Genomic DNA, 14,504 nt, shown 5'->3' with positions numbered 1-14,504 from the left:
GAATTGTCTCCCTTATCGGTGATGATATATTTCGATATCTCACTGCAAACAAACAAATTTTCTTTTTATTTTATGCTAGTTTGTGAAGATCAACGAATTTTCTGTTTATTACGTGCATAAATGTTCATATAAATCCAATATTTCATGACGAAATTCGGATTTATTTAAGCTACCGTGTTACATATGATACAACCGCTAAATTACCATGGACACTTAGGCACATTAATATCGAATATTGGTGATTAGGTTCATTAAATCAACACGACGCCATTTTGTTTTTAAAAACAAAAACTGCATTTAAATATTTTGTGTAAAAATACACAATCCGCAGAGACATTGACAAATGCGCGTAGTTAAGTAGAAGCATATTTAAAACTTTTCGGGTCAATCCGTCAGTTCGTAGAATAACCGGAAGCTTGCTTTGTTTACCAAACACACGCTGAAGGTCAGATTAAAAAACAACACGAAAAATCTAAACAACTGTTGAATATGCGTAAGTCCTTGGAAAATCAAGCTGCAGAATTAAATATCACCATAGATTAAATAGAAATAACTAGGAAATGTTGATCTAGGAGCTGCATAGCATAACAAAATGGATGGAAGTTTGAACACAACTGGCTGGGCTTGGAGTTGGAGTGAGAAAGTACTTCGACGAAAATGCTGGCATATTACGTAAGGTTGAGTTGATGTCTTGTGATAATTAACTAAGACAACAACCAGCTAAATGTGCTGTCGCCAGTAATATCTACCACACGATAGTGAACCAATGGAAAAAAGTAGAGGAAACACACATATATCTGTAGCTACATGAATGGCAAGGCCTAGCAACCAAGCTGACAAAGGTAACATTATTTCTTTTGCAAATTTAATTATATGGCTAGCCTGTTCTATATAGGATTGTCTAGCAGTTCATGACTCGTGTATGGCTTGAGTATTAGTATAATCCAGTAATTTTAAAGGCAGCAAAGGGAGGTAATTAAAGAATATATTTCAAGGGAGATAATTTATCTGGAAAAAAAAGAAGTTCGGCACTGTGAGTGATATCAATTTATATCTCACTGCTATTTTCCAGTATTTCACCAATAAGCATAAAATAAAGCTTGTTAACACTCTAGAGGTCCCAATTTTGGCTCAATCTTAATGAAACTTGGTCAGAACATTACCCTCAATAAAATCTTTGCAAGGTTTGATATTGGGTCATCTGGGATCAAAACCTAGGTCACCAGGTCAAATCAAAGGAAAATCTTGTTAACATTCTAGAGGTCATAATTTCGGCCCAATCTTAATGAAACTTGGTCAGAATATTACTCTTAATAAAACCTTGGACGAGTTCAATATTGAGTTATCTGGGGTCAAAAACTAGGTCACCTGGTCAATACGAAGGAAAAGCTTTTTAACACTGTAGAGGCCACATTTATGACTGTATCTTCATGTATTTGGTCAGAATGTTAATCTTGATGGTCTCAAGGTCCAGGTTGAATTCGGGTTATGTAGGATCAAAAACTAGGTCACCAGGTCAAATCAAAGGAAAAACTAGTTAACACTGTAGAGGCCACATTTATGACTATATCTTAATGAAACTTGGTCAGAATGTTGATCTTTGTGATCTATAGGTCAAGTTCAAATCTGGGTCAGGTGGGGTCAAAAACTAGGTTACAAGATCAAATCAAAGGAAAAGCTTGTTAACACTTTAGAGGTCATATTTATGACTGTATCTTCGTGAAGCTTGGTCAGAATGTTAATTTTGATTGATGATCTTTAGTTCAAGTTCGGATCTGGGTCATGTGGGGTCAAAAACTAGGGCACCGGGGCAAATCAAAGGAAAAGCTTGTTAACACTTTAGAGATCACATTTTTGACCATATCTGTATGAAACTTGGTCAGAATGTTAATCTTGATGATCTTTAGGTCAATAGGTCAGGTGAGCGATATAGGTCCTTCATGGCCCTCTTGTTGTAATTGTGTTGTAAAGTGTATTTTCATTATGTACACGATTTTAAACATCATTTTTGTCACTTTGTTTCACTTCGTTTGTCGTAATGTTATTTTTTACGTTTTCATTACTATGTGCAATGGTTGTGAATATGTCTGTGATATATTTTTAGCATGAATAAATAGTATACATGTATTTACAGTGAGTCTGGTGTATACTTATAGAACTGAAATTATTATGCTGACGTCATTGATATTAATATCATGGTCATTTAGTCGATCAATCACTAATAAATTTATTTCATAAACCAAATGATTGGAGTGAATTTATTTGCACCCTCTGAAAATGACTTTTGTGCATTTACATATCATAAGACTTTATTGCATCTATAAATGATATAATAGATAGAGGATATTTGTTTGTTCTGAGTGACTATGGAGTATATCTCACTGAGAAGTGAGAAAATTTCAAATATTTTCACGAGCGCGCAGCTTCGAGGTGAGATATATTCCATATTCAAGAAAAACAAACAAATTTTCTTGTAGGGATAACGCATGTTTTTTCGTGTTATAACGTCTGTAGAATCCCGAGGGATTGGTTGTTACCCGAGCCCATAGGGCGAGGGTACCAACGTATCCCAAGGGATTCTGAAGAGATTATAACACGAACATGCGCTAACTCTATTCTAGCATAAAAAGCGAAAGAAAACACTAATAAATGAATACATTCTCCCTTAGCGTCATTATTCCATGAAACGCGCGGGAACGTCTGCGTGTTTTTTTTTTCACGTTGACGTCATTTCCGTTTTAATTATCCGTTTTGGGGCCGTAATGCGTTTACGCTTTGCCACGGAACGCGCATATATAAAAAGGTGTTATAACAGCACGTGAGCGCGAGAATCTCTCTGTTAACACATGTTTTCTCTCTTGTTAAAACACCCCCGAAAAGTGACAAGAACAGAAGTTTTATGCTAGAATTTTATTTTATGCTCAATTACGTTGAGGTGTGCATTTTGCAACAATTTTAATCTCAGCGCGGGAAACAGACGCACGTAAACAGATATGACGTCAGACCTGTTGTGACGTTAGAAAGACGCACACAACATAAAGTTCCATTTTCTTTTATTTTTTGCTGTATAACGTTATGAAATTCTCATTAAGTAAAATAATTTGAATCGAGAAATATACTATAAAGACCAAAGTGCGACTACAATTTTAATCCTGTTTTAAGCAAATAATTTAAATTCATACACAATGTATGAGGGGGCGGAGCTATATCTCTCACAGTCTGAAAATATAGATTTCATATTTTCACAGTGTGAGTGATGATATTATTAGTTACACTGCTTGTTGGTGACAGGATTCGCTCTCGCCTGATACGGATTTTCGAGACAGCGTATACCCGTATCATGTCACCAACAAGCAGTGTAACGATTTTATCTGGCCGACTACCCTTTACTTACATGCTATAATCAACACATTTTGTAAATTAACAAAGCTACTTACTGTGCAGACTGGAATCCTACAATCATTTGTTTGGTCATCACGTTTTGTTTATAGTTGATTTACACCAGCCATAAAATGCACAATGACTTGTGTTTTGGTTAAATCACAAAACACAAAAGCCCATTTACACAGGTTATGAACTGGTTTAGAGAAGAAACACTAAAAAACTTCTTGTTGAACAAGTTGTTCAATCCCTTCGAAAGTTTCCGGATTTCACGATGTCATAAATGTCTTGATACTTCGGCTTTCACCCCGTTTCCTGTTAAATCATTTATCTTGCACGTAGATTAAATGATCCTACAACAAACAGCTGAGTAACAAATATGTCAATTCCTTTATTTCACGATGATTTAACTGTTTAACTTCCAAAACAAGATTTCAACTTCCGTGTATCCCATACAGAGTTATTCCGCTTTTACGGCTAACTTTTGTCAAACTTCATGAGCCTCAACTTAAGTAGAATGAAATCGGCAAGAAAACACTAAATTTACTCTCGGAAACGATACTATCGCTGGAGCTAATAAATAATCTGACTTGATTCAATTACGACAGAAGTGTGGCAGCCATTTTGTTTTAATCAAAATTCATATCTGAAATATACTAGCAGGATATGGACTATATCCTGTCTCCACGTGACGTCTATTGACCAATAGAAATGCAAGAAACTTGTAGGAGGCAAGATAAATAAAAATATTTAACTGATATAATACAGTATTTCATTAGTTAGCATAAAATAAATCTGCATTTAGATCTACCATAAGATATGGTACTTCGTCTAAATGTCGAGTGTTTCATAGAGACTGAAGTTGGATTAATCTTAATCTTAAATGAAAGTCAGATTGTCCCGCAGCAAAATTTTGAGCCGCGCCATGAGAAAACCAACATAGCGGGTTTGCGACCAGCATTGATCCAGACCAGCCTGCGCATCCGCGCAGTCTGGTCAGGATCCATGCTATTCGCTTTTAAAGCCTATTGTAATTAGAGAAACCGTTAGCGAACAGCATGGATCCTGACCAGACTGAGCGGATGCGCAGGCTGGTCTGGATCCATGCTGGTCGCAAACCCACTATGTTGGTTTTCTCATGGCACGGCTCATTAATTAAAAACTGACGAAAAGAACAGATTTATGACTGTTAAGTATGCGATATAGATATATTGACCTTCAGTGAAAATAAGATTTGCAGTAACGAAGATCAGCGTAGTGAAAGTAATAACTTAATTCAGTAGCTCAGTAGAAGGACAATAAGTAAAAAATATTCCTAGTTTAAGAAGTTACTGTAGACAGCCAATCTCAACCCCCATATATGCAAACTATGCTTACAGACTGTTTTTCCTGCTTGTTTGTGTGTACGTACGTGCGTGTGTATGTGTGTGCTTGGGCGGTGCCCCACAGTGTTGTTTTTTCTTACTTGTGTTGACGTTAGTTATACGTGTGTGCTTGTCTTTTGTACGTGTATGTCTGCGCTGTGGTTTACGTTGTAGGGTTACTGCGTTTAAGGAGTGTGGCTTTCCCTTTTGAATATTCATCCTTGCTCCGCTTTAACCAAACATCCGTCCCTTTTATCAACCTCTTACCCCTTCCCGCACCCCTACCTTTTCTGTATGTTGTATATTATTAAAATATACTTGCTGGATTTTAGAAGCAACCCGTCAACAATATTTTTCCTTTACAGCATCTTTTAGTTGTGGGCCTACTTTGCATGGCTCTATGGCTGTGTTTGGGGTGCTCTGTGCTTCCTGGAAATCTACTCTTATCTTTTATCTTTTACTTAATGATCTACTGAATAGATACACTTAATAAATACTCTGCAACCTGGCATTATATGCAAATAAATGAGACAAATATTTGAAAATCTCTGGTTACCGGTTTGACGCGTGGACTTGTTAAATTGTGTCTATTCTCTGTCTCTAATATTATTTTCAGTCGCGTCAAAAGACTCATTTTGCATGACCGGATTGTGCATTTCTGGTGCATTCACTCGATAAATTTCATTATTTTTATTCAGTATACACACGTCAGTATAAATTTCACAAACCGGTTGTCTTTCAAAATTCGATCTTCCTGTTTATGTCTTACATAAACAAGTAATAGGATTACATGTAAAAGAATATCAAGTAATGCGAAGTGTCAAGTACATTTTATCATCGTACAAAGTGATAGAACCTATATTTAGGAGGTACTGTAGATAAGCTACTGACATAATTATATCTATTGATAACTTTCTTGATGAAAGCGTTTAGTAGGTGCCCTGAAAATCAGGTCCAATTTCATAAATATTTGCTTCAGTTCGATTAGATTACAAACAAATCAAATTCGGTCATTATCAGCTGTGTATTGTATTCTGCTTCAGCTATATGCCGGATGCAGTTTAAGGTACCTGCTGCCTATCAACACAATATTTATGTTTTTTGGCAGATGAATACGTATTTAAGTTTTTTTTCACTTCGTCCAGAAGATGGTTATAAAATTTTATAAAATGTAATATGTACAGTACAAAGTTTTGTAGTTTACAACAGATAAGCGGATAAGGACAAAACACATTTGACCAGCCGTACAATAATAAGGGTATAAATTTCACTAAATGTGGTAAACATTTCTTAAATATCTTGTAAAATGTTCAAACAGTATAACATTATACATACACATGTAAGCAAAGTATCGTCAATATTTCAAATGACTTAAATATTTTTTTTTATTTTTTTAATTATATCTCTATTTCTGATATTCCTAAATCATTAGGCGCTGTGAAAAATTTAAGTATTTTGAACAAAAGTCAAAAACTTCAGCCCAGCTGTGAGGGATTAACGTAACACTCGACTTTGATTATATGAGCCGTGCCATGAGAAAACCAACGTAGTGGGTTTGCGACCAGCATGGATCCAGACCAGCCTGCGCATCCGCGCAGTCTGGTCATGATCCATGCTGTTCGCTAATGGTTTCTCTAATTGCAATAGGCTTTGAAAGCGAACAGCATGGATCCTGACTAGACTGCGCGGTCTAAACAGATGTCTAAATTAAGTAATTAATTGAGAAAGATGCAATTTTAAAGTCTGTCACTCGAAGTTTGCACATAATAAGTAGAGCATGCTTAAGTTCATAAACTCCAAAGAGTTGTCGGGTCCAAGGATGACCTGTTGTCCGTCGCGCAGGAATGCTCCTATGAAAACAACTTAAAAACTTTCGCGTGTCATTCTTTCTTTAACATTAATCTAAATCGATACCTAATGACTGCTAAATACAAGTACGAAGTTAAAACCTCTAACCAATTTAAACAGTTTTAAACCACTTTTTATCCGGTGATATTGTCCTCTAAAACTGTCAAGAATTTTTTAATCCCCCGACGTGGCGGAGGGATTATAGGAATGGTCTGCGTCCGTCCTTCCGTCCGTCCGTCCGTCCTTCCGTCCGTAACAAAATCGTGTCCGGTCCATATCTCCTAAACCCCTTGAAGGATTTTCATGAAACTGGGGTCAAATGATCACCTCATCAAGACGATGTGCAGAACCCATGAGCCAGCCTTGTCAGTTCAAGGTCAAGGTCACAACTGAAGGTCAAAGGTTTGAGCCTGCCATTTTGTGTCCGCTCTATATCTCCTAAACCCCTTGAAGGAATTTTATAAAACTTGGGTCAAATGATCACCTCATCAAGACGATATGCAGAACCCATGAGTCAGCCATGCCGGCTCAAGGTCAAGGTCACAACTCAAGGTCAAAGGTTTGAGCCTTCCATTTTGTGTCCGTTCTATATCTCTTAAACCCCTTGAAGGAATTTTATAAAACTTGGGTCAAATGATCACCTCATCAAGACGATGTGCAAAACCGATGAGTCAGTCATGCCGGCTCAAGGTCAAGGTCACAACTTAGGGTCAAAGGTTTGAGCCTTCCATTTTGTGTCCGCTCTATATTTCCTAAACCCCTTGAAGGATTTTCATCAAACTTGGGTCAAACGATCACCTCATCAAGGCGATGTGCAGAACTTATGAGTCAGCCATGTCGGCTCAAGGTCAAGGTCACAACTGAAGGTCAAAGGTTTGAGCCTGCCATTTTGTGTCCGCTCTATATCTCCTAAACCCCTTGAAGGAATTTTATAAAACTTGGGTCAAATGATCACCTCATCAAGACGATGTGCAGAACCCATGAGTCAGCCATGCCGGCTCAAGGTCAAGGTCACAACTCAAGGTCAAAGGTTTGAGCCTTCCATTTTGTGTCCGTTCTATATCTCTTAAACCCCTTGAAGGAATTTTATAAAACTTGGGTCAAATGATCACCTCATCAAGACGATGTGCAGAACCGATGAGTCAGTCATGCCGGCTCAAGGTCAAGTTCACAACTTAGGGTCAAAGGTTTGAGCCTTCCATTTTGTGTCCGCTCTATATCTCCTAAACCCCTTGAAGGATTTTCATCAAACTTGGGTCAAACGATCAGCTCATCAAGGCGATGTGCAGAACTTATGAGTCAGCCATGTCGGCTCAAGGTCAAGGTCACAACTGAAGGTCAAAGGTTTGAACTTTGCATTTCGTGTCCGCTCTATATCTCCTAAACCCCTTAAAGGAATTTTATAAAACTTGGGTCAAATGATTACCTCATCAGAACAATGTGCAGAAATTATGAGTCAACCATGCCAGCTCAAGGTCAAGGTCACAACTAAGGGTCAAAGGTTTGAGCCTTCCATTTGGTGTCCACTCTGTATCTCCTTAACCCCTTGAAGGATTTTCATCAAACTTGGGTCAAATGATCACCTCATAAGAACTCATGAGTCAGCCATGTCAACTCAAGGTCAAGGTCACAACTGAAGGTCAAAGGTTTCAGCTCTGTATCTCCTAAACCCCTTGAAGGATTTTCATGAAACTTTGGTCAAATGATCACCTCATCGAGACGTTGTGCAGAATTCATGAGTCAGCCATGTAAGTTCAAGGTCAAGGTCACAGCTAAAATCAAAGGTTTTACCCTTTCACTATCCATAGCAGTGGTGGGGGATTTAGCTGTCATTCAGACTGCCTTGTCTTATCAGCTTTTAAACCCATAGAATTTCCCCACTAAAGCTTCGATTCGAGATCATTGAAACGAATAATGTATATTCAAGTCAAGTGAAAGCATACATAAAATATGTCATCAAGAATTTTAACCGTTGTTATGTCAGTCAACTGCAAAAGGGGATATTTTATCTTTTTCTCGATGATTCAAATGCCTTCTTTTTCACAAACCAGGAAGACATGATTATAGAACATGACATGAGATTTGATATATATTTTACTTGCAACTTGACAAATAATTTTATTTCATTCCGAACAGACTGATAACTTATAGTTGTAAAAGTCGCTAGAGAAGAGAATGTGATACACTGATCATACTGTATCAAGTGAGTTTGATGTGAAATAAGTAATAGAAAGATAGTATTATGAGCTTTCAGACGTACTACAGACAGTTTTGTGATTTGTATTTTACCATTAAATTTCGTATAAACGTCCTGTGAAACTGTTGGAAAGCAGGTTTATCAATTAGTTGTGCAAGTGACATTATCATGTCGTCTTTTCCCTTTGTAATGCATATATATGTCAAAATATTTATGCAAGTCAGTGCCATATTTGCATTGAATCGCATATGTAGTCAAACAAATAAAAAATATTCAATTTCATTGTCCACGTTTCAGGTGTCAGCAATTTCGTTTGTCAAGTATACATGTGTTTGTTGGGGTTAGGCAGAAGAGAAAATAAAAGAAATTTGAATGTAAATCATTCGATTCGTTTGAAGTCCAGATTTACAAGTTTATAGTATTGATTTAGTCAACCACTTTCAAAGCTGTGGTTTCTACGAATATTAATCCAGAAATTGTAAATAAGATTGGTTTTCTTTCTTTGCGAATGTGTACACAGCACAACGCACATATACTGAAGTCTTACCAATAACTGAAAATCAGTAACAAGCGAAAAGAACATTTTAAAACTAGATACTTAGCTTTCTTTTCACACCAAAATTCGTGATTTTTTTAAATTAATGAAATAATTATAAAAAAGCTTCTTTTTTTGTATTTGGGCACATGTTGTCAATAATTAGCAGGAATAAAATCAAAGGTTTAGTCATTAAATGCGCTGAAAATAGTCCCATTTAATCAAGAATGGTAGTTTTAAATTCTTTTGGCCACTTTTCATTTTCTTGGGCCGCACTATGACGCGACAGCATTACCCTCAATTTTCCTGTACTTAAGATGAAATTTTCTTCAGACCTCTCGTGCACTCAGACAACCCGTCAGGGACTGAACTATTAAAATGCTACGATGGATTCATTTTCATAGACTCTTGACGCTGAAAAGCGGGGTATTGAAATTGAACTAAGAAATCATGGGCGAAGTATGATATAAGATGAATTATTTAGAAATAACTCGGCGAAAAATAAATATATACGTAAAACAGTAAAAAGAATTTAATGTTAACTTCAAAAACATTAACAAAAATATATAGTAATTTTTTTTGTATATCCGATTTGACGATATAATCTCTGCATATGAAACTTAAAAACAAACCGAAAAGATGTCACGGTGCAGGAAAAGTTTATCACGACAAAACAGTAAATATTTTACAACATTTTCTTAAAGGGATACTAAGGTATTTTTAAAAGAAGACAAGAGTCACAAATGGGCATTATTCTCTCACTGGTGGAGGACCGTGACCTTTCGACCTTGTTTATGATCAAGATTGAAGAACATCCATTTAACAGTTCATTAAAACTATCTAAAGGGTTCTCTATTTATTTACTTCGACTTTCTCTATAAGCTGCCATGCAAAATTTCCTCGCTAGCATACATTACTGAAAAAGCCGTAAACCCTTGAAAAATTATTTTATCAAACTGAAACTAGTAATATTTTTTTTCATTCATTTAGGTTACTGGTACAATTTAAGTGAAAATCACACTTTTATAGTATAGAAAATTTTCCTTAAAGAACTGATTTCACCAAATAGGAAGTGACTACTCAGTGTTACATGTGAATTAGTCCAAGCTGCTGATGAAAACTGGTAAAATGGGTCATATGAGGATGTGGCGGTTATATTTTTGGCTTAATTTTATTGTTTATTGTATTGAGAAAATATCTATACCATTTTCGGTTTTAGTTTTATTTATTGGCGCGTAATTGTTAAACGGCAATTTTCATGGGAGCATTTTCAGAGGGTAATGTTTTTCAGAACAGATTATTTTTCTTATATGTAACATAACATCTCAATATTTTTCATTTTTAGTAAGAAGACATGTTATACTGAATATATGATTTTCATATCATTAAAATGCTCAAAAGTGCTGAACATAAGGACTCTAGATTCCATTGTTTATATGAAATAAAGGAAAAACTGAATTGGTATAGTGTAATTTCAATGCAATATAATTATGTTCATGAAATTAACATTAATATTTCAAAGTATCTGTCTTGGTTCAAAACTCAAGATTACTGCCTGTTGTTATTTAACACATATCATATGCTCAGTGTCTTCATGTCACTGGACACATGTTTGGTTACTATCCTTACAAATTGAATATATGCCACCGCACAAAACATGTCACACCTGTATCATTTACGTTTTTCATTATTTCAATCGTATCTTTTTCTTTCAGGCCATGGCGAGTTGCAATTAATAAGAAATATTTGAATAGTGTACAAAAATAATTATTAAAACATCTTGTCCGTTTGATTAACATGCGTACATCATCTTTTTTATAATTATATTTAAAAGTGTAAAAGTGTGTGTTTATTGTGTACACGTTTTCTATTTTAAACATGTATTTTCTACTCTGTGTCTCTTTGTTTTTCGTAATGTTAATTTTTGCGTTTTTTTTTTACAGTTTAAGAATGTGCAATGGTTGTGAATATGTCTGTGATTTAATATAAGCATACATAAATAGTATTCATGTGTGCAGTGTGTCTTGAGTATACTAACAAAACATGAACTACCATGAGAACATTGATGTTAAATATCATGGTCATTTAATATTCCATCACTAATAAATTTCATACACCAAATGATAAGAGTGAATTTATTTGTACCCTCTTGAAATGACTTTTGTGCATTTACATATCATAGGAGAGTATTATATATTTAATACCATAATACAAACATTCTATCCTTTATTTGTGTCTGTCACATTTTTCCTAACTTTTACGGGTTTTCCCTTTCTTAAGGTTTTTTTTTTATATATATGTAAATAAATACTGTGTTAAAATATAGGACAGACAGGTAAGATGAGAAAAAAACTACTATAAGATATGATAGTTCATCGAGGTGTCAAGTGTTTCAAATACTTGTCCTATAGACTAAAGTAAAATAAATCTTAATAAAATAAAAAATTCTCAAAGTCAATGTCAAATTGTCAGTAAACAACATAAAAACTGACGTAAAGAACAATTTTACGTAATATCAGCGCTAAGTATGTGATATAGATCATGTATTGACATTTAGTGAAAGTAAAGTTTACAGTAACGAAGTGCAGCAAAATGAAGGTAGTAATTTTATTATTTAACTCATTAAAAGGACAATAAGTGATCAATAACCTATTCATAGTTGAAGAAGTTAAACTGTAGGCAACCAATATTGACCCCAATATCTGCTAACTTTGCTGACTAAATGAACTACTTAATATATTCACTTAACCTGTCATAATATACTAATAAGTGAGACAATTATTTGAAATCTCTGGTTACCGGTTTCATGTGTGGACTCGTTTAATTGTAACGCCATTTTTCTGTTCTGTCGGTTTCTCTAATTGCAATAGGCTTTGAAAGCGAACAGTATGGATCTTGACCAGACCGCGCGGATGCGCAGGCTGGTCTGAATCCATGCTGGCCGCAAATGCACTATGTTGGTAAAAATTTCTCACGGTGCGGCTCAAATTTTATATTTAATATACACACGTCAGTGTAAATTTCCCAAACCAATTGTCATTCGGAATTCGTTTTTCTAGGGCATTCATTTACGTAAACAAGTACTACGATTACATTTAAAAAGATATAAAGTATAACGAAGGTGTCAAATACATCTTATCAGGAAGTACTCTGACATACATCTATTGATATTTTTTGTTGTTGAAAATGTTAACCAGGTGGATTAAGTTCAACTTTATAAATACTAAATGCTTTAGATCACTTTGATTATATACAAATAAAATGCGGTCATTAGAAGCTATATATGAGGTTCTGCTCAAGCTGTGCGCACGAGTGCGGTTTATGGTACATGCCGACAATCTTAACATTATTTTTTCGTAGATATGTAGGCCTACACCGTTTAGAAATGCATGTTTGCAGTTGTATCTGATATTTCTTCACATATTCCTGAAGAAAATTTATGAAATCATATGATATCCGAGAAAGTGCAGCGTTTTGTATGTTACATTATTGTGATAAGTGAATATGTTCAAAACACATACGACTACCTGTACAGCGGTAATTTCTAAATTTCACTAAAATGTAGTAAACGTTCTCAAATAAAGTGTGTATAAGTAAAACTTTCTGTCGGTATAAATTAATGTTATACATAGGAATGTTACAAAGTATCTCTGTACACTAAAACAGTGACTTTCATTGTAGCGGTTTTCATATCTTCAATTATTTATATATTTAAGATTACTTTTTTAAGTTTAACACCAAGATATGTTTGAAATTAAACGAAGTATTAAACTAAAGATATTTCTAAATTTCAGCCCAGCTGTTAAAAGATTTGACACTTGAGTTAGATTACATACATATTATTGTAAGCTGACTGTCGGGAAAAAAATGTGAGAGATAATAAATGGGAACCAGTATGCACGATGTAGAGGTTAATATATAAAGACTCAAACGCAGTTACATCGAACGCTTATCAGTTTAACACATGTTCTTTAACATTTGTAAGTAGATTAGATAATGATGAGACATTTGAAATGTTTTATCTTATATAGGAAGTCAACTGTTAACTTAAATACCCCTGCAATGCAAATTAATAAAAGAAATGTCAATCTTTATTCAAACTTCCTCTTCCTTTTTCATCGTTATTGACTGTTTTAGCATATTTTCAAAATTAACAATAGCTCAGTATGGCATGCAAAACAAAAATGAGAAAAATACATCTGATTCCAATATTTATTACATTAAAGTCGATCAACTCTACTAGTTTATTAGCTGTATAAACCTTTGAGTCTTAAGAGATGACTAAATTTACTAAGCAGTTGAGAAAGATGCAATTTTAAAGCATGCCACTCAAAGTTTGCACTTTGCTTTAATTTATGCACTCCAAAGAATTGTGGTCCAAACATGATGACCTGAAAGTTTGAATCAACTGTCCTTCGCGCATGAATGTTCCAGTATAAACAACTAAGTGACTTTTCTTTCGCAGGTCATTTTTCTTTAACATTGACAAACTTTGAAACCGTATGAGTACTAAATACTAGTACGAAGATGCAACATCTGAACTATTTAACCCTTACCCTGCTAAATTTCTAAAATGGACTGGTCCATCATTCAATTTTGGCAGTACCACTTATTATTCAATTTGGTGTTCACTGAAAATGTACAGACTGAATGGCTAATCTTGGTCTGCGCTGGCTGCAAAGGCAGAATCACTTGCCGTCAGCAGGCTAAAGCTTTAACAATTTTAAAACGCATTTTTTTCAGGTTATATTGGTATCTAAATCTGTCACGTATTTTCTTATCAGCTTTGTCACCCATGGAATTTCCCTAAAAGCGAAAACAGTAGCTTCAATTCCAGTTAACTGTTATAAAAAAGTCTAATCATGTCAAGTGAAACATATATACAAAATGTCATCCGTTGCTATGTTAGTCAATTTTCAAAGGGAATTTTCTTTCATAAATAACGTTTGTCACAAACCAGGAAGGCGTAATAACGGAAAATGACATCAAAGAGATTTGATGTAATTAAATCGATCTCGTCTGATACATTGCAAGCTCGATAAATATTTTCATTTCATTTCGAATTCGAACAGACTTATAACTTTGTAGTGGTAAAGACTGCTTGAGAAGAGAAGTTAATATAATAAGAATAAAACATCAAACAATCCTAAACAAGTGTTTTTGATCTTAAATCAAGATA

This window comes from Mercenaria mercenaria, chromosome 14, assembly GCF_021730395.1.
Source record: "Mercenaria mercenaria strain notata chromosome 14, MADL_Memer_1, whole genome shotgun sequence".
Lineage (NCBI taxonomy): Eukaryota > Metazoa > Mollusca > Bivalvia > Venerida > Veneridae > Mercenaria > Mercenaria mercenaria.
Note: the sequence above shows the minus strand (reverse complement) of the source record.